This window comes from Mus musculus, chromosome 13 (assembly GCF_000001635.26).
Source record: "Mus musculus strain C57BL/6J chromosome 13, GRCm38.p6 C57BL/6J".
NCBI lineage: Eukaryota > Metazoa > Chordata > Mammalia > Rodentia > Muridae > Mus > Mus musculus.
In genome coordinates, this window is record NC_000079.6 from 75,654,074 (window position 1) to 75,675,642 (window position 21,569).

The 21,569-nt window shown below is 38.4% G+C and overlaps 1 long non-coding RNA gene across 1 annotated transcript in view; it reads right to left on the minus strand.

The window, feature by feature from the left end:
* 1700037F03Rik overlaps positions 1 to 21,569 on the minus strand; it is a 53,505-nt gene that overhangs the window by 421 nt on the left and 31,515 nt on the right. The window lies entirely within an intron of this gene.

The window sequence follows — 21,569 nt, forward strand, 5'->3', positions numbered from 1 at the left end:
AAAAATAGGACTTTAAAATTTTTTTAAACTACCATATTGGACACAAACAAACAAACAAACAAACAAACTGACTAAAAAAGACCTAGAAGGAAAAGATTTCAAGAGAAGGCACAAGAATCAAAGACCTACTCATTCACACACTCAGGAGTCTCATAAGAACACTAAACTGGAAGACATAATACCTACAAAAAGGACCTGCTGCGAGCCTACCTATACAGTCCCTGCACATGCTTCCTCGGTCTGGGTGAAATCATAGGAGCTTTGGTTATGTTGCTTTAGAGTGCCTGTTCTCTTGGTGTCCTCCATCCCTTCTTGCTCTTATACTCTTTCTGTGCCTTCTTCTGCAGTGTTTTCCAAGCCCTGAGGGGAGGGATTTGATGGAAGCATCCTCTTTAGGACTGTGTTCCAAGGCCTTCCATTCTCTTCATAATGACTGGCTGTGTGTCTCTATTTGTTCTCATTGGCTGCAGGAGGGAGTTTCTCTGATGATGGCTGAGCAAAGGCACTGATCTTTGAGAATAGCAGATGTCATTAGGAGTCATCATATTACTACTTTTTAAATTTTTTAGAACAGCAGTATTTAACTTTACCCTAGGACCTTCACCTACCTAGTATCAGCTTCTTGGTCAAACAAGCAATATCAAGCACGGGTTCCAAGCCCTCAAGGGCCCTTAATTTTAGTTGTTTCTTACTGTATTCCAGTCCCTTACCCTACTAATCCATAACTATCTATTCTATTTACCCTATCCTAGGGAGATCACCCCTTCCCCCAACCAAGTCCCTTACTCTATACTTAACTTCTATGGTTCTATGGATTTTAGCTGTCTTATCAATAACTTAACAGCTAATACCCACATATCAATAGATAGATACCAATTTGTCTTTCTAGGTCTGGATTACCACACTCAGGATGACTTTTTTTTTCTAGTTTGATCAATTTACCTGTAAATTTCATGACTTTTTTTTTTTTTAATGGCTAAGTACCCACTGTGTAAATGTGGCACATTTTCTTTATTCACTTATTTCACTTAGGGGCATCTAGGATGTTTCCAGTTTCTGGCTATCATGAATAGAACAACAGTGAACATGGTTGAGCATTTCTGTGGTAGGATAAAGCATCCTTTGGGTATATGCCCAAGAGTGCTATAATTGGATCTTGAGGTAAATAGATTCTCATCTGCATGAGAAACTGCTACATTGATTTCCATCGTGGCTATACAAATGTGCTAGCAACGGACAAGTAAGTGTCCCTCTTAGTCCAAATTGTCACAGTTGAGCTGTCACTTGTTTTATTGATCTTGGTCAGCCTGATGAATGCAATGTGAGAATTTCAAAGTGGTTTTTATTTGCATATTCCTGATGGATAAGGATGTGAAACATATCTTCTTGTTTCTCAGCCATGTTGAGTTTCCTCTTTTGAGAATTATGTTTAGAGCTATACTCCATTTTTTATATTGGGTTTTCTTGATGTCTAGTTTTTCAAGTTCTTTATGCACTTTGAATATTAGCCCTCTATAAGAAATGTAGTTGGTAAATATCTATTCCCATTCTGTAGGCTGCTGCTTTGTCATAATGATGGTGCCTTTTGGAATGCAGAAGCTTTTCAGTTTCATGAGGTCAATTTATTGTTGATCTTAGGGCCTGTGTTAATAGTGTTCTGTTCAAAAAGTCTTTTCCTATGCCAATGCATTCAAGGCTACTCAGTACGTTCTCTTCTATCAGGTTCAGTGTACCTGGTTTTATGTTGAGGTCTTTGATCCATTTGGAGTTAGGTTTGGGCAAAATGATAAGTATAGATCTATTTGCATTCTTCTACATGCAGACATCCAGTTAGACCAGCACCATTTGACTAAGATTTCTTCAACAATGTATATTTCTGGCTTTTTTTTTTTTTGTCAAAATTCGGGTTTCCATATGTATGTGGATTTATGTCTGGGTCTTCAATTAGATTTCATTGATCAACAAGTCTGTTTTTATGCCAATACCATGATGTGTTTTATTACTATAGCACAGCTTTAAATCAGGGATAGTGATACTTACCACAGTCCTTTTATTATTCAAAATTGTTCTCATATGCTTGTTTGCTTTTGTGTGTATGTGTATGTGTGTGTGTGTGTGTGTGTACATGTATGTGTTTCCATATGAAGCTGAAAATTGTCAAGATCTGTGAAGAATCATGCTGGAATTTGGATGGGAATTACATTAACTCAGTAGATTGCTTTTGGTAGGACAACCATTTTCACTATATTAATCCTACCGATACATGAGCATGGGGGATATTTCCATCTTTTGATATCTTCTATTCATTTCTTTATGTCTTAAAAGCTTTTACCATACAAGTCTTTCATTTGTTTGACTAGAGTGATCCCAAGATATTTTATATTACCTGAGGCTATTTTGAAAAGTACTATTTCCCTGATCTCAGTCTGTCATTTGTAAACAGAAGGGCTGATTTTTGTGAGTTAATTTCATTTCCTTTGCTAAACAGTGTTTAATACCTGTATGAGTTTCCTAGTAGAATTTTTAGGGTCATTTATGTATACTATCATATCATCTGCAAATAAAGATATTTTGATTTCTCCATATCTAATTTGTGTCCCCTTTGTCTCCTTCAGCTGTCTTATTGCTCTAGGAGTAAGTACTGTATTGAATAGGTATGGAGAGGTGGAAATGTTCCTGATACAGTGGAATTTCTTTTAGTTTCTCTCCACTTAAGTTGATGTTGGCTATGGGCTTGCTATAATTGACTTTATTATTTTGGGTGTATGCCTTGTATCCCTAATCTCTTCACAACTTTTATCATGAAGGAATGTTTCTTTTTTATTTTTTAAGATTTATTTATTTCATTTATATGAGTACACTGTAGCTCTCTTCAGACACACCAGAAGAGGGCACCAGATCCCATTACAGATGATTGTGAACCACGGTATGGTTGCTGGGAATTGAACTCAGGACCTCTGGAACTGCTGAGCCATCTCTACAGCTCATGGGGTGTTGCATTTTGATAACTGCCTTTTCTGCATTTAATGTGGGGTTTGTCTTTCACTTTATGATGCATTGCATTTATTAATTTATGTATATTGAACTATCCATGCCTATCTGGGATGAAGTGTATTTGATCATGGTGGGATAATATTTTTGATGTTTTTATTGATTCAGTTTGCAAGTTATTTTATTGAGAATTTTTACATCTGTGTTCATGAGGGAAATTGGTCTGTAATTCTCTTTGGCTTTTATGTGGTTTGTTTATTAGGATAACTGTGGATGCATGAAAGAAATTGAACGATATTCCTCTACTTCTGTTTTGGGGAACATTTAAGATATCTTGACATTAACTCTTCTTTGAAAGTCTGGGTAATATTCTGGGAAAAATCATATGGCCCTGGGCTTTTAGCTGGTAGACTTTACATAGGTGCTCCTATTTCACTAGGGTTTACAGGCCTGTTTAAGTTGCTTATTTGTTCCTGACTTAACTTTGCTAAGTAGCATATACCAATAAAATTACCCACTTTTTAAAGATTTTCCAATTTGCAGGAGTACAGGTTTTTAAAGTAAATTCTTATGATTCTCTGGAGTTCTTCAAGGTCTGTTATATCCACCTTTTCATTTCTAAATTTGTTAATTTAGATCTCTCTCCACCTTTTAGTTAAATTGGATAAGAGTTTGTCAATTTTATTGATTTTCTTGAAGAACCAACTCCTTGTTTTATAGATTTTTTTGCATTTTTTGTTTGTTTCTATTTTACTGATTTCAGTTCTCAGTTTAATGATTTTTTTTGTTATTTACTCCTTTTGGGTAAGATTTCTTCTCTTTCTTCTAGCTTTTTCATGCATGCTGTTAAGTATCACTAAAAGATCTCTTCCTCTCCCCCTCCCTCTCCCCCTCTTCTTTCCCTGACTCTCAAAGTAGGCTTTTAGTGTTGTGAACTTTTCACTTAGAACCATCTTCATTGTGTTCCATGTGCTTGGGTGTATTGTGTATTCATTTTCATTCAACGCTAGAAAGTCTTTAGTAATTTCTTTCCTGGTCTATTTTTTGTTCAATAGGGAATTGTTCAGTTTCCATGAGTTTGTAAGCTTTCTCTTGTTTCTGTTGTTGATATCCAGCTTTAATCTGTGGTAGTATAATATGATGAAGGGTGTTATTTTAATATGGTTATTATACCTGTTGGGACTTCTTTTGTGTTCAAGTATGGGATCAATTTTGAAGAAAGTTTCCATGAGCTGCAGAGTTAAAGGTATATTCTTTTGTGTTTGGCTGAAATGTTCCATAAACACCTCTTAGATTTAGTTTATAACTTCAGTTAGCTCCCACATTTCTCTTAGATGTCTGAATGGTCTGTCAACTGATGAGAGTGGGGTATTGAAGTCTCCAGCTAACAATGTGTGAAGGTCAATTTGTGGTTTAAGCTGTAGTAAGTAATGCTTTTGACAAACTTGGGTACCCTTATGGTACATAGATATTAAGAAGTGCAATGTACTCTTGTGGTTATTTCCTTTCATGAGGATGTAGTATCTTTACCTATTGCTTCTGATTAGTTTTGAAGTCTATTTTATTAGATATTAAAATGGTTACACCATGTTACTTCCCGTGTTCATTGCTTCGAACATCTTGTTTTTGTTTTTGTTTTGTTTTATCATTTTACCCTGAAATGATGTCTATCATTGATGTGTTTTTTAGATGTAACAGAAGGATGGATCCTGGTTATACATACATTGTTAAGTCTTTCAACTGGAGAATTGAAACCATTTATGTTGAGAGACATCAATGTGCAGTGTTTATTGATTCTTTTTATAAGGTTGTGTTGGTGGTGGTAGTGATAGTAGTGTGCATGTTTCTCCTCTTTTGATTTGCTGATTTGAAGGTATTTATTCCGTGTTTTCATGTGGTTGACCTCTTTATATTAGAGCTTTCCTTCTAGTGTCTTTTGTAGGGCTTGATTTGTAGATAGATATTGCTTAAAATTGGTTTTATCACTGAATGTCTTGTTCCATTTATCTTGAAAGTTTTGCTGGGTATAATAATCTGGGCTGGCATATATGGTCTCTTAAGAGTCTGTAAGGACATTTATCTGTCTAGGCCCTTCTGGCTTTTAGAGTCTCTCCTAAGAAATCAGGTGTTATTCTAATAGGTCTGCTTTGATGTTTTATTTGATCTTATTCATTTAAAGCTTTTAATATTGTTCCTTTGTTCTACATGTGTAGTGTTTTATTATGTACTAAGGGGACTTTTTCCTGGTCCAGTCTATTTGGTTTTTTTATATGCTTCTTATACCTTGATAGGTATCTCCTTTAGGTTAGGGAGATTTGGTTATGAATATTTTATGTGCCTTTGAGCTGGGCTTCTTTTCTTTTACCTCTTCCTCTTATCCTTATGTTTGGTCTTTTCATAGTGTTTCGAATTTTCTAGATGTCTACTGACAGTAGTTTTGTAGACTTAATTTTTTCTTTGACCAAAGTACCCATTACTTCTACCATGTCTTCAATGCCTAAGAATCTCTTCCATCTCTTGCATTCTGTTGGTGAGGCTTGGCTCTGAGGTTTCTATTTGAGTTCCTAAATTTTTCATTTGTAGATTTGCCTCACTTTCTGTTGTCTTGATTGATTCTATTTCTACTTTTGGGTCTTGAACTCTAGAGAGTGGTGTCTAGTTTTCTGGGTAAATATTTTGACTTCTGAAATGCACAGCAGCAAACAATAATAAGCTGGGAAAGCTCAACTGAGGAACCCAAAGACCAGGAAGCAAAGAGGAGTCAGAACAGACAGAGGTTAACAGAGTGTTATTCTTGGATATAAGAACACTCAGTTTCTGTAGACTCATCCTCTGGCTCTAAAATGTTCCCCTCCCTGCCTTCCTGGAGGTCTTTTAAAATGGCCCTAAAGCTTCTGTGATTCATTCTTCATTATGCCAAAGTTAATTCCAATGTATATAACCCTACACTTGCACATAAGAAGTACTTATAATGATTGTTTTGAAGTGAGTAAAATCATTTTGTTTTGCATTTCTATGATTTTCAGTGTTGCAAAACAAATGTACAGCATTATGCTTGCTAGGTATGCTGTCTACCAATAAGCTAGCCTCTCAGCCCAGAACCACATTTTGCAATTCATATCACTGGAACTGTTCAGATTGAAGATGGGTTTAACATCTTCTCTAAACCCTTTTCACTTGTTCTGCACAAGTGGTTAGAGAAAATGACACCAGTCTCTAAGAACAATTATTTCTTTGATCCAGATGCCAAAATGATAGAGGATAGTGAAATAAAAGAAGAAAATGACAATACTAACCAAAGGTTAAACAGAGGAAATTTGTAGTATTTTCTTGTGGCTGGAGCCATGTCATATACAGGCTATTTACATCTTTGGTTTTGGGACTTTTAGTTCAAAATCAGGACTAAGTATGTAAACATATGCAAATGCTTAGAAGAAATTCATCAAGGCTCAAACACTACCCCCTTTCCAGCCTGCACTTCCCACCAGGACAGATCAGCAGCTTGTCTGCCCCCTCTGAAGACCCCACAGTCTAAAGGTCTTCCAGGAGATCTTCTTGTATGCAGGGCTACAGGTAAGGGATCCTCTCAAATAAACACAGCATCTGGGAACCCGTAGCAGACATGGGACTAATCCTCTCTGCTCATACTCCAACCCCCTTTCCAAACTGTGCCTTCCACTGGGGCAGATCAGTAGCTTGTTTGACCTTCTGACGATGCTCTAAAGGCCTCCCAGGAGATCTGCTGCACCCAGGGCATGACCCTGCAGTCTGAAGACCTCTCAGGAGATCTGCTACAACCAGGACAACAGACCCCACAGTATGAAGGCCTCCTAGGAGATCTGCTGCACGCAGGACAACAGACTCCACCTTCTGAAGGTCTCCCAAGAGATCCACTGCAGTCAGGGCAACAGATCATCAGAATGCATTCCCCTTTGAAGACCCCACAATCTGAAGCCCTCCTAAGAGGTCTGCTATAATCAGGGCCACAGGTCTACCAGAATACCTGTAGAAACCCACAAATACAGGAGGCAGGCTCCAGACAGAGACACCCAGGCCTGTTAACACCAGAGATAACCAGATGGTGAGAGGCAAGCTCAAGACAACAAAAAGCAACAAAAGCCAATATACCTTGGTACCATTGGAACCCAGTTCTCCCACCACAGCAAGCCCTGGATACTGCAACACACCTGAAAACTAGGATGCTAGTCTAAAATCCTATCTCATTGAAGGTAATAGAGTCCTTTAAGGGGGAAACTTAAGAAACTGAAAGAAATGCAGGAAAACACAGGGAGACAGGTAGAAGCCCTTAAAGAGGAAAGAAATAAATTCTTTAAAGAAATACAGGAAAACACAATCAAACAGATGAAGGAATTGAACAAAGCAGTCCAAGACCTAAAAATGGAAGTAGAAAGAATAAAGAAAAGACAAATGGAGGTAACCCCGGAAATCAAAACCTAGGAAAAGGGTCAGGAGCTACAGTTGCAAGCATCAACAGAATACAAGAGATAGAAGAGAGAATCTCAGGCATAGCATATACCTTAGAAGATAATGACACAATGGTCAAAGAAAATTCAAAACAGAAAAAACTCCTAACCCAAAACATCCAGGAAATCCAGTGTGGGGAGCGGGTGTGGCGGCAGTCCCAAAGGCGCCAGGGACTGCAGCTAAGTCATATGACTTGCACCTGACTTCCTCATATAAGCCACAAACATCTTGAGTGCTGCGCAGGTGTACCAGGATACAGGTGAATCCAATTTGGTGGAGATTTGCCCCTGCTGCCCTGATTAGCTGAAGCTGCGTGCCTGGTGAGGTGGCGTGGCCTGCTGTGCGTGGATGGGAACTGAGAGTATATAAGAGTGAGAGGCCCGGGTTAGAGGGAGGATTATTATTCGAGAGAGGATTACTATTAGTGGGGGAGATATAAAAACAAGGGAGATATAAAAACAAGGGAGATATAAACAAGGGAGATATAAAAACAAGGGGGGAGATATAAACAAGGGAGATATAAACAAGAAGAAACAGGACTGAATAAACGTGTGCAGAAGGATCCTGTAGCAGCGTCGTTCTTCCTGGCCTGTTGAGCGCGCGCAACAATCCAGGACATGGTGAAAAGACCAAACCTAAGAATAATAGGAATGGAAAAAAGCAAAGATTCCCAGCTCAAAGGACCAGAAAATGTCTACAACAAACTCATAAAAGAAAACCTCCCACCAGGCATGGTGGTCCACACCTTTAATCCCCGCGCTTGGGAGGCAGAGGCAGGTGGATTTCTGAGTTCAAGGCCAGCCTGGTCTACAAAGTGAGTTCTAGGACAGTCAGGGCTATACAGAGAAACCCTGTCTCGAAAAACAAAAAACAAAAAAAAAAAAAAAAAGAAAGAAAGAAAAAAGGAAAGAAAACCTCCCAACCTAAAGAAAGAAATGGCCATAAATATACAAGAACCCTATAGAATACCAAATAGATTAGACTAGAAAAGAAAATCTCGTCACATAATGAAACATTAAATGCACAGAACAAAGAAAGAATATTAAAAGCTGTAAGGGGGAAAGGCAAAGTAACCTATAAAGGCAGACCTATCAGAATTACACCAGACTTCTCAACAGAGACTCTAAAAGAAGAGGCAGGACAGAGGTCATGCGGACCCCAAGAGAACACAAATGCCATCTCAGGTTACTATGCCCTGCAAAATCCTCAATCTCCACAGATAGAGAAACCAAAATATTTCAAATTTAAACAATATCTAACAGCTAATCCAGTCCTACAGAGGATCCTAAAAGGAAAACTCTGAAACAAGGAGTTCAGAGTTGGTGTAGAGTTCAAACTCTACACCAAAGGGGGGGGGGGGGGGCAGGACAAGATATTAATCATCTCACAACAAAAACAAAAGGAAAGAATCACATACATATAATGCCACTACAACAACAAATATAACAGGAACAAAAATCATCTGTCTTTAGTAGCTCTCAATATCAACAGACACAATTACCCAATAGGAAGACATAAGGTAACAGACTGGATATACAATCATGATCCACCACTTTGCTGAATACAAGAAACACACCTCAATGACAAAGACAGTCACTATGTCAGAGGAAAAGGCTGGGGGGAAAAAAAAAAAAAAAAAAAAGACTTCCAAGCAAATGGTTCCAAGAAACAAGCAGGAGTTGCCATTCCAATATCCAATAAAATAAACTTTCAACCAAAAGCTATCAAGCAAGACAGGGAAGGACACTTCATATTCATCAAAGGAAAAATATCAAAGGAAAATCTCAATGCTGATCACCTATGCCACAAATGCAAGGGCACCCACATTCATAAAAGAAATTTTACTAAAGCTCAAAACAACTTCAACACCCCACTCTCATCAATGGACAGATCATTGAAACAGAAACTAAACAGAGACACAGTGAAACTATTATGAACCAAATAGATTTAACAGATATATACAGAACATTTCACACTAAAACAAAAGAATATACCTCTTCTCAGCACCTCACAGTATCTTCTCCAAAACTGACCACATAAATGATCACAAAAAAAGCCTTAACAAACACAGGAAGATTAACATAATCCCATACATTCTATCAGATCACTATGAACTAAGGCTAGACTTTAAAAAAAAGAAAATCAACAGAAAACTCACACACCCACGGAAACTGAACAACTCTCTACTCAATGATAACTTGGTCAGAGAAGAAAGAAAGAAAGAAATTAAGGATTTCCTGGAATTCAATGAAAATGATGACACAGCACACCCATACTTATGGGACACAATGAAAATAGTGCTAAGAGGAAAAAATTCATAGTACTAAGTGCCCTGGTAAAGAAATTGGAAAGATTATATACAAGCAACTTTATAGCACACCTGAAAATCCTAGAACAAAAACAAGTAAACACACTCAAGACGAGTAGATAGCAAAAAATAATCAAACTCAGAGCCAAAATCAACCAAATAGAAACAAAGAGAATTTTAAAAAAGAATTAAAACACAAAACCAAAAAACCAACCAAACAAACAAACAAAAAACTGAGAAAAAAATCAACAAGATAGATAAACCTCTAGCCAAACTAACTAAAGGGCAAAGAGACAGTATCCAAATTAACAAAATCAGAAATGAAAAGGGAGACATAACAACAGAAACTGAGGAAATTCAAAAAACCATCAGATCCTACTACAAAAGCCTATATTCAACAAAACTGGAAAGTCTAGATGAAATGGATGATTTTCTAGACAGATACCATGTACCAAAGTTAAATCAAGAGCAGATAAACAATCTAAACAGGCCCATATTTCCATAAGGAAATAGAAGTCATTAAAAACCTCCAACAACAACAACAAAAGCCCAAGGGCCAGTTAGGTTTAGTGCAGAATTCTACCAGACCTTCAAAGAAAAGCTAATATCAACACTCCTCAAACTATTCCATAAAATAGAAACAGAAGGGACACTACTTAATTCATTCTATAAAGCCACAATTACTCTGACACCTAAACCACACAAAGACCCAACAAAGAAAGAGAACTTCAGGCCAGTTTCACTTATGAATATCAATGCAGAAATATTCAGTAAAATTCTAGCAAACCCAATCCAAGAACACATCAAAACCATCATTCTCCACAATGAAGTAGGCTTCATCCCAGTGATGCAAGGTTGGTTCAATATACAAAAATCCATTAACATAATCCACTATATAAACAAACTCAAAGAAAATAAAAATCACATGATCATCTCATTAGATGCTGAAAAAGCATTTGGCAAAAATACAACATATCTTCATGTTAAAAGTATTGGCAAGGGGCTGGTGAGATGGCTCAGCAGTTAAGAGCACCGACTGCTCTCCCAAAGGTCCTAAGTTCAAATCCCAGCAACCACATGGTGGCTCACAACCATCTGTAACGAAATCTGATACCATCCGATACCCTCTTCTGGAGTGTCTGAAGACAGCTACAGTGTATTTACATATAATTAATTAATTAATTAATTAATTAATTAATTTTAAAAAAAGTATTGGTGAGATCAGGAATTCAAGGCAATTTACTACAACCCAACACTTAATATCAATTTCAATGGAGAGATACTTGAAGCACAGGGACAAGACAAGGCTGCCCACTCTCCCTGTATGTATTCAATATAGTACAAAGTTCTAGCTAGAGCAATAACACAACAAAAGGAGAGAAGGAGGATACAAATTGACAGAGAAAAAGTCAAGGTATCACTATTTGCAGATGACATAATTGACTCCAAAAATTCTACCAGAGAACTTCTACAGCTAATAAACAACTTTGACAAAGTGGCTGGATAAAAAAAAATAACTCAAACAAATCAGTAGCCTTCCTCTATACAAATGATAAATGGGCCGAAAAAGAAAATAGGAAAACAACACCCTTCACAAAAGTCATAAATAATATAAACTATCTTGGGGGTAACTCTAATTAAACAAGTGAAAAATCTGTATGACATGAACTTCAAGTTTCCCAAGAAAGAAATCAAAGAAGACTTTAGAAAATGTAGAGATCTCCCAGGCTCATGGATTGGTAGGATTAACATAGTAAAAGTGGCCATCCCACCAAAATCAATCTAAAATTCAATACAATCCCCATCAAAATTCTAACATGATCTTTCAAAGACATGGAAAGAGCAATTCTCAATTTCTTATGGAAAAAAAAAAATCCCAGGGTAACAAAAACAATTCTTAACAATAAAAGAACTTCTGGGGGAATCACTATCCCTGACCTCAAGCTGTACTACAGACAAATAGTGATAAAAATGGCATGGTATTAGTACAAAGACAAACACATTGATCAATGGAATAGAATTGAAGACCCAGAAATAAAACCTCACAATTATGGACACTTTATCTTTGACAAAGAAGCCAAAAATATTTAGTGGGGGGAAAAAAACTTCAATAAACGGTGATGGTCTAACTGGAAGTCCATATGTACAAACATGATAATAGAGCAATATCTGTCACCTTGCACAAAGTTCAAGTCCAAGAGGATCAAAGACCTCAACATAAAACCAGATACACTGAATCTAACAGGAGGTGGAAAAGAGCCTTGAACGCATTGGCATGGAGGAGTGGGGGGAGGGGAGAATACCCTAAACAGAACTCCAATAGCTCAGGATATAAGATTAAGAACTGATAAATGGGACCTCATGAAACTGAAAAGCTTTTGTAAGGCAAAGGACATAGTCAATAGGACAAATTGGCATCCTACAGATTGGAAAAACGATTTTACAAATCCTACATACAATAGCAGGCTAATATCCAAAATATATAAAGAACTCAAGAAATTAACCACCAAAACACCAAACAACCCAAACAAAAAACTGGAGTAGAGAGGTAAACAGAGAATTCACAACAGAGGAATATCAAATGGCCAAGAAGCAAATAAAGAAATGTACAAACCTTGGGCTCAAACTTGGCAGATCGTCGCACAGTCCCCAGAGGACTCTCCATGCTGCAGGCACCCTAGCACACTCAGGATCTTAGGGACACTGGTGAGTGGAACACAACAACTGTTCCATAACAATCAGGATGGGCCTGTGCCAGGAGGAACAGCGACACAGGAAACCCACCCAGCCAGTAGCTGGGGTTCTTACTGGTCAGTGCCAACCCTGGGCCACCTTGGACATGAACTCAGCGGATGATCCCATGGTCCCCAGAGTACTTTCCACGTCACAGGCACCCTAGCACACCCAGGATCTTAGGATCGCTGAGGAGAGTTGGACTCCAGAGAGGGCTCTGACCTCGGGACTTAGGTGAGACTGCCATCTTGTATCCTGGGTCTCTCAGAGATCAGTCTATGCAGGAGAGCACTAGGGCTGCAAAAGCAACAGAGCTTCTTAAAGAGGGTCCCTTTGGGCCTTCATCCTCAGCCAGGAGACAGAGCTGAGACCCAGACCTCTAGGCACCTTCCCCACCAGAGGAGACCTTGCCTGCAGACAGTGCTCTGACACAGGGACTCAGGAAAGAGTTGGACTCCCAGGAGTGCTGACAGAATCACAGGAGGAACAAGCTCCAGACAGAGACAGCTAGAACATCTAACTCCAGAGATTACCAGATAGTGAAAGGCAAATGTAAGAATCTTACTAACATAAACAAAGACCACTCGGCATCATAAAAACCTAGTACTTCCACCACAGCAAGTCCTGGATACCCTAACACACTTGAAAAGCAAGATTTGGATTTAAAATTATATCTCATGATGCTGGTAGAAGATTTTAAGAAGGGCATTAATAACTCACTTAAAAAAAAAAAAAAACACAGGAGAACACTGCTAAACAGATAGAAGACCTTAAAGAGAAAGGTCAAAATTCCCTCAAAGAATTATAGGAAAACACAGATAAACAGGTAAAAGTTCTTGACAAGGAAACACAAAAATCCCTTAAAGAATTAGAGGAAAACACAACCAAACAGGTGATGGAATTGAACAAAACCATCCAAGATCTAAAAAAGGAAGTGGAAACAATAAAGAAAACACAAAGGGAGACAACTCTGCAGATAAAAACCCTAGGGAGGAAATCAGGAACCATAGATTCAAGCATCAACAACAAATACAAGAGATGGAATAGAGAATCTCAGGTGCAGAAGATTCCATAAAGAAACATGGACACAACAATCAAAGAAAATGCAAAAAGATCCTAACTCAAAACATCCAGGAAATCCAGGACACAATGAGAAGACCAAACTTAAAGATAATAGGTATAGATGAGAATGAAGACTTTCAACTTAAAGGGTCAGAAAATAGCTTCTACAAAATTATAGAATAAAACTTGTCTAACCTAAAGAAAGAGATGCCCATGAACATAGAAAGAAACCTACAGAATTCAAAATACACTGGACCAGAAAAGGAATTCCTCCCGTCACATAATAATCAGAATAACAAATGCACTAAATAAAGATAAAATATTAAAAGCAGTAAGGGAGAAAGGTCAAGTAACATATAAAGGCAGACCTATTAGAATTAAACCAGACTTCTCACCAGAGACTATGAAAGCCAGAAGATCCTAAGATGTTACACAGATCCTAGGAGAACAGCCCAGGCTACTATAACCAGCAAACTCTCAATGACCATAGATGGAGAAACCAAAGTAATCCATGACAAAACCAAATTCACACAATATCTTTCCATGAATCCAGCCCTTCAAAAGATAATAAAGGGAAAACTCCAACACAAGGAGGGAAATGATGCCCTAGAGAAAGCAAGAAAGTAATCCTTCAACAAACCTAAAAGAAGACAGCTGCAAGAACAGAATCCCAACTCTAACAACAAAATGACAGGAAGCAAGAATTACTTTTCCTTAATATCTCTTAATATCAATGAACTCAATTCCCCAATAAAAAGACAAAGACTAACAGACTGGCTACATAAACAGGACCCAGCTTTATAGTGCATACAGGAAACCCACCTCAAGGACAAAGACAGACACTACCTCAGAGTAAAAGGCTGGAAAATAATTTTCCAAGCAAACGGTCTATCAAGAAACAAGCTGGAGTATCCATTCTAATATCAAATAAAATCAACTTCCGAAACAAAGTTATCCAAAAAGACAAGGAGGGGTACTTCATACACATTGAAGATAAAATCTATCAAGATGAACTCTCAATTCTAAATAAGCTCCAAATGCAAGGGCATCCACGTTCATTCAAGAAACTTTAGTAAGCTTTAGAAATTTTAGCACACATTGCCGCTCACACAATAATACTGGGAGACTTCAACACCACACTCTCATCAATGGACAGATCCTGGAAACAAAAACTAAACAGAGACACATTGAAACTAATAAATCTTATGAAACAAATGGTCTTAACAGATATCTACAGAACTTTTTATCCTAAAACAAAAGGATATACCTTCTTCTCAGCACCTCATGATACCTTCTCCAAAATTGACCATATAAACAAAACAAGCCTCAACAGATACGAAAATATTGAAATTATCCCATGTATTCTATCAGATCACCACAGACTAAGGGTGATCTTCAATAATAACATAAATAATAGAAAGCCAACATTAAAGGGGAAGCTGAACAACATGCAACACAATGATAACTTGGTCAAGGAAGAAATAAAGAAAGAAATTAAAGATTTTTATAGTTTAATGAAATTGAAACCACAACATAACCAAACTTATGGGACACAATGAAAGCAGTCCTAATAGGAAAACACATAGCCCTGAGTGCCCCCAAAAAGAAACTAGAGAGAGCATACACTAGCAGCTTGATAGCACACCTAAAAGCTCTAGAACTAAAGGAAGCAATTCAAACAAGAGGAGTAGAAGGCAGGAAATAATCAAACTCAGGACTGAAATCAACAAAGCAGAAACAAAATGAATTAAACAAAGAATCAACCAAACCAGGAGCTGGTTCTTTGAGAAAATCAACAAGATAGATAAACGCTTAGCCAGACTAACTAGAGGGCACAGGAACAGAATTCAAATTAACAAAATCAGAAATGAAAAGGGAGCTATAACAAGAGAACCTGAGGAAATCTAAGACATAATCAAATCCTACTACAAAAGTCTTTACTCAAAAACACTGGAAAACCTGGATAAAATGGACAATTTTCTAGAGAAATAGCAGGTACCAAAGTTAAATCAGGCTCAGATTTACAATCTAAACAGTCCCATATCACCTAAAGAAATAGAAGCAGTCATTAATAGTCTCCCAACCAAAAAAAGCCCAGGAAAAGATGGCTTTAATGCAGAGTTCTACCAGACCTTCAAAGAAGATCTAATTCCAATTCTTTTCAAACTATTCCACAAAATAGGAACAGAAGGTACTCCACCCAATTCATTCTATAAAGCCACAATTACTCTGATACCTAAACCACACAAGGACCAACCAAAAAAGAGAACTTCAGACCAGTCTCCCTTATGAACATTGATGCAAAAATTCACAAACTGAATCCAAGAACACATCAAAACAATCATCCATTATGACCAAGTAGGCTTCATCCCAGGGGTGAAGGGATGGTTTAATATACGGAAATCCATCAATGTAATCCACTATATAAACAAGCTCAAAGACAAAAACCACATGACCATCTTATACTCAGAAAGCATTTGACAAAATCCAACACCCATTCATGATAAAAGTCTTCAAAAGATCAGGAATTCAAGGCCCATACCTAAACATAATAATAATAAAAAAAGAATGTACAGCAAACCAGTAGCCAACATCAAACTAAATGGAGATAAACTTGAAAATATCCCACTGGACTAGACAATGCTGCCCACTCTCTCCCTACCTACTCAATATAGTACTTGAAGTCCTAGCAAGAGCAGTTAAAAAACAAAAGGAGATCAAGGGGATATAATTGGAAAGGAAAAGTCAAAATATCACTATTTGCAGATGATAAGATAGTATATATAAGTGACCCCAAAAATTCCACCAGAGAACTCCTAAACCTGATAAATAGCTTCAGTGCAGTAGCTGGATATAAAATTAACTCGAACAAATCAGTGGCCTTTCTCTTCACAAAGGGCAAACAGGCTGAGAAAGAAATTGGGGAAACAACACCCTTCACAATAGTCACAAATAATATAAAATATCTTGGTGTGACTCTAATTAAGGAAGTGAAAGATCTGTATGATAAGAACTTCAAGTCTCTGAAGAAAGAAATTGAAGAAGATCTCAGAAGATGGAAAGGTCTCACATGCTCATGGATTGGCAGGATCAATATAGTAAAAATCGCTATCTTGCCAAAAGCAATCTACAGTGCAATCCCCATCAAAATTCCAAGTAAATTCTTCACAGAGTTAGAAAGGGAAATTTGCAAATTCATGTGGAATAACAAAAAACCTAGGATAGCAAAAACTCTTCTCAACAATAAGAGAACCTCTGGCAGAATCCCCATACCTGAGCTCAAGCTGTACTACAGAGCAATTGTGATAAAAACTGCATGTGGTACAGTGACAGACAGATCAATGAAATAACATTGAAGACCCAGAAATGAATCCACACTCCTATGGTCACTTGATCTTTGACAAGGGAGCTAAAACCATCCAGTGGAAAAAAGACAGCTTTTTCAACAAATGGTGCTAGCACAACTTGTGGTTATCATGTAGAAGCATGCGAATTGATCCATTTTTATCTCCTGTACAAAGTTCAAGTCTAAGTGGATCAAAGAACTCCACATAAAACCAGAGACACTGAAACTTACAGAGGAGAAAGTGTGGAAAAGCTTTGAAGATATGGGCACTGGGAAAAATTCCTGAACAGAACGGCAATGGCTGGTGCTGTAGGATCAAGGATCAACAAATGGGACCTCATAAAATTGCAAAGCCTCTGTAAGGCAAAAGACACTGTCAATAAGACAAAAAGGCCACCAACAGACTGGGAAAGGATTTTTACCAATCCTAAATCTGGTAGGGACTAATATCCAATATATACAAAGAACTCAAGAAGCTGGACTCCAGAAATACAAATAACCCCATTAAAAATGGGGTACAGAGCTAAACAAAGAATTCTCAACTGAGGAATACCGAAGGACTGAGAAGCACCTGATAAAATGTTCAACATCCTTAATCATCAGGGAAATACAAATCAGAACAACCCTGAGATTCCACCTCACACCAGTCAGAATGGCTAGGATCAAAAATTCAGGTGAGAGCAGATGCTGGTGAGGATGTGGGGAAAGAGGAACACTCCTCTATTACTGCTGGGATTGCAAGCTTGTACAACCACTCTGGAAATCAGTCTGGCAGTTCCTCAGAAGATTGAATTTAGTACTACTGGAAGATCTAGCAATTCCTTTCCTGGGCATATACCCAGAATATTTTCCAACTTGTAATAAGGACACATGTTCCACTGTGTTCATAATAGCCTTTTTTTTTATAATAGCCAGAAGCTGGAAAGAACCCTGATGTCTCTTAACAGAGGAATGACTGCAGAAAATGTGCTACATTTACACAATGGAGTACTACTCAACTATTAAAAACAATGAATTTATGAAATTCTTAGGCAAATGGATGCATCTGGAGGATATCATCCTGAGTGAGGTAACCCAATCCTAAAAGAACACACATGATATGCACTCACTGATAAGTGGATATTAGCCCAGAAACTTAGAATAAGGAACAAAATACCCATAGAAGGAGTTACAGAGACAAAGTTCGGAGCTGAGAGGAAAGGAAGGACCATCCAGAGACTGCCCCACCCAGGGATCCATCCCACAAACAACCACCAAACTCAGATTCTATTGCATATGCCAGCCAGATTTGGCTGACAGGACCCTGATATAGCTGTCTCTTGTGAGACTATGCCAGTGCCTGGCAAATACAGAAGTTGATGCTCATAGTCATCTATTGGATGGAACACAGGGCCCCCAATGAAGGAGCTAGGGAAAGTACCCAAGGAGCTAAAGGGAGGAACAACAATATTAACTAACCAGTACCCCCCAGAGCTTGTATCTCTAGTTACACAGTAGAAGAGGATGGCCTAGTAGGCCATCAATGGGAGGAGAGGCCCTTGGTCTTGGGAAGATTATATGCGTCAGTACAGGGGAATTCTAGGGCCAAGAAGCAGGAGTGTATGGGTTGGGGAACAGGGTGGGGGAAGGGATAGAGGCTTTCTGGATAGCATTTGAAATGTAAATGAAGTAAATATCTAATAAAAAAAGAAAACAAAAAAATATGAACCCCCCCAAAAAAAGAAATGTACAAATTCCTTAGTGATCACTGAAATGCAAATCAAAATGACCCTGAGATTGCATCTTACATTAATCAGAATGACTAAGATAAAAAAACTCAGGTGACAGAACATGTTGGAGAGGATGTGGAGAAAGAGGAACACACCTTCATTGATGGTGGGATTTTAAACTGGTAAAACCACTCTGAAAATCATTCTAGATGATCCTCAGAAAATTGGAAATAGATCTAACTGAAGACCAAGCTATACCATTCTTGGGCACATACCCAAAAGATGCCCTACCATGCCACAGGGACACATGCTCCACTATGTCCACAGAGGCCTTATCTGTGATAGTCAGAAACTAGAAACAACCCAGATGTCCCACAACAGAAGAATCGATAAAGAAAATGTGGTTCATTTACACAATGGAATACTATTCACCTATTAAGGAGTACATTATGAGTTTTGCAGGCAAATGGGTGGAACTAGAGAATATCATCCTGAGTGAGGTAACTCAGACCCAAAAGGACATGAATGATATGTATTCACTAGAAAGTGGATATTAGCCAAAAAATACAGAATACCTAGGATGCAATCCACAGAACTCAAGAAAGTTAACAAGCTGAAAGACCCAAGTAAGGATGCCTCAATACCACTTGGGAGGGAGAAGAAAGCAATCACTGGAGGTAGAGGGAGGGAGACCTGTGTGGGAGAGGGGAGGGGGAAAGGAATAGGGGAACATGATCAGGTACTGAGTTGGGGGTGGTGGTGGGGGAATGAGAAGCCCTGAGGAGTAGCAGAATGAATGGAAATATATGGGAATAGCTCTCAGGGTGAGAGCTAGGGGGACCCTCTAGAAAGTACCAGAGACCTGGGAGGTGAGAGACTCTCAGGACTCAAAGGGAAGGACCTTAGGTAAAATGCTCAATTGTGGGGAGAGGGAACTTGTATAGTCTACCTCCAGTAGAAAGAGGAAGGATGGGGTTGGAATCCCTCAGTCAAAAACTCTGACCCAGAATTGTTCTTGTCCAAAAGAACTACGGCGAGAAGAGACTGAGGGAAAGGAAGTCCAGTGACCGTCCCAACTTGGAACCCATCTCAAGGGAAGGCTCCAAGGCCTGACACTGTTACTGATGCTGTGGTATGCTTACAGACAGGAGTCTTGCATGGCTGTCCTCCAAGAGGCCCAACAAGCAGCTGACTGAGACAGAAACAGATACTTACACCCAACCAATAGACTAAAGTCAAGGACCCCTATGGTTGAATTTGGGAAAGGCTAAGAGAAGTTAAGGACGAGGGCAACCCCATAGGAAGACCAGCAGTCTCAACTAACTTGGACCCCTGAGACAGCATACACTAGCTGATCCAAGGCCCCCAAGGCATACACAGCAGAGGACTGCCTGGTCTGACCTCTATGAAAGAAGATGCACCTTGAGAGACTTGCCCCAGGGAATAGGGAGGCTTGGTGTGGTGTGTGGGATTTGGGGACATCTTCTTGGAGATAGGGGAGAAGGAACTGTCAGAGGGCAGAACAGAAGGGGGGGGGTAAGGACTGTACTGTGAAAAAATAAAAGGAGAGAGAGGGGGGAAGGAAGGAAGGAAGGAAGGAAGGAAGGAAGGAAGGAAGGAAGGAAGGAAGGAAGGAAGAAAGAAAAAGAAAGAAAGAAAGAAAGAAAGAAAGAAAGAAAGAAAGAAAGAAAGAAAGAAAGAAAGAGAGAGAGAAAGAGAAAAAAGAAAGGAAGAACTCATCAAAATCAAAAACACTTCTCTAAACCCCACCCCCAGACCGTTATACAATAAAGGAGTAAAAATGAAAATAATTCCTGTTTTAAAATCTCATCAGGAATGATGTCTGGCTTTAAATGTGCTGAAGAAGTCATTTCTCCATTCAGGAATATAGCACAGCTGCTCCAACATGGAGTTTGTGTGCTCTGGAACTAAATGGACTTGTATTCTAAGAATATCCTTTGAGAAGTAACAGATCTAGGAGCTATTAAGGAAAAAAAAATCTGCAAAGATTGTAGCAAATGACTTCAAATAGAAACATCTTGTCTGTTGACAAGTGCCCTTTAGGAGGCAGAACTTCTATTTTCTTAAAGTAACATCTCCAATCATTCCCAAGAGCCTGCTGCTTACAAAGCAAGAATAGATTATGTTTCTTTCATCTATAGCATCTACATCTGCAGGTTCAAAAATTAGTCTGTTCCAGATGATTTGCCTTAGTAATGTAAAAATAAAACAACTCTAAGAATGCAAGGGAAATAAACAGATGTGAAGGAAGGTGGTAATAGAAAAATCTACTAAAGTCTAGTAACCTACAGACTTCAATGTTTTAAATCTTTTGTTTTCTTATCCCTTAGGCCTTCCTTTTCTTTCTGAATACTCATACAAACCCATGGTTTACAAAGGTGCATGAAGTAGAATATTAAAGCCTCATTTTCTACTTTCAATCCTTGTTAAGTATTTCCCAATTTTTAAACTACTACTTGTTGCCCGAAATATCTGGAGCTAGCCTCTGCGCCAGATAATCTCACTCACTTGGTCTTTTTGGCCCTATAACTCAACAGCCCTGGCAGGCCACAGGGCTCCCACTGGGCCATCTCTCAGACAGGGCCTGGAGAGTTCCTCTCACTTTCACGAAATGCCCCATGCACCCCACAATCAGCCATCTCAACACCTAATTACCCAGTAGAATCATGACTCTTAAAGCTTAATTATCCAATCAGATTTATATAACAATAATTAATAGCAGCTCATCTCCCTATATTATATATAGTCTTTAAATCAGTATTTCTTGATTTGTTGTTAGGTCTTGACTCTATATTTCACAGAACAATTAGAACACAACATAATTATTAATAGTTTAAAAATATTTAGTGCTTTTTGAACATTTTAAAAATACTAGGTGACCCAAAATGTTAATGTCCTTATTTTTACTTGTAGA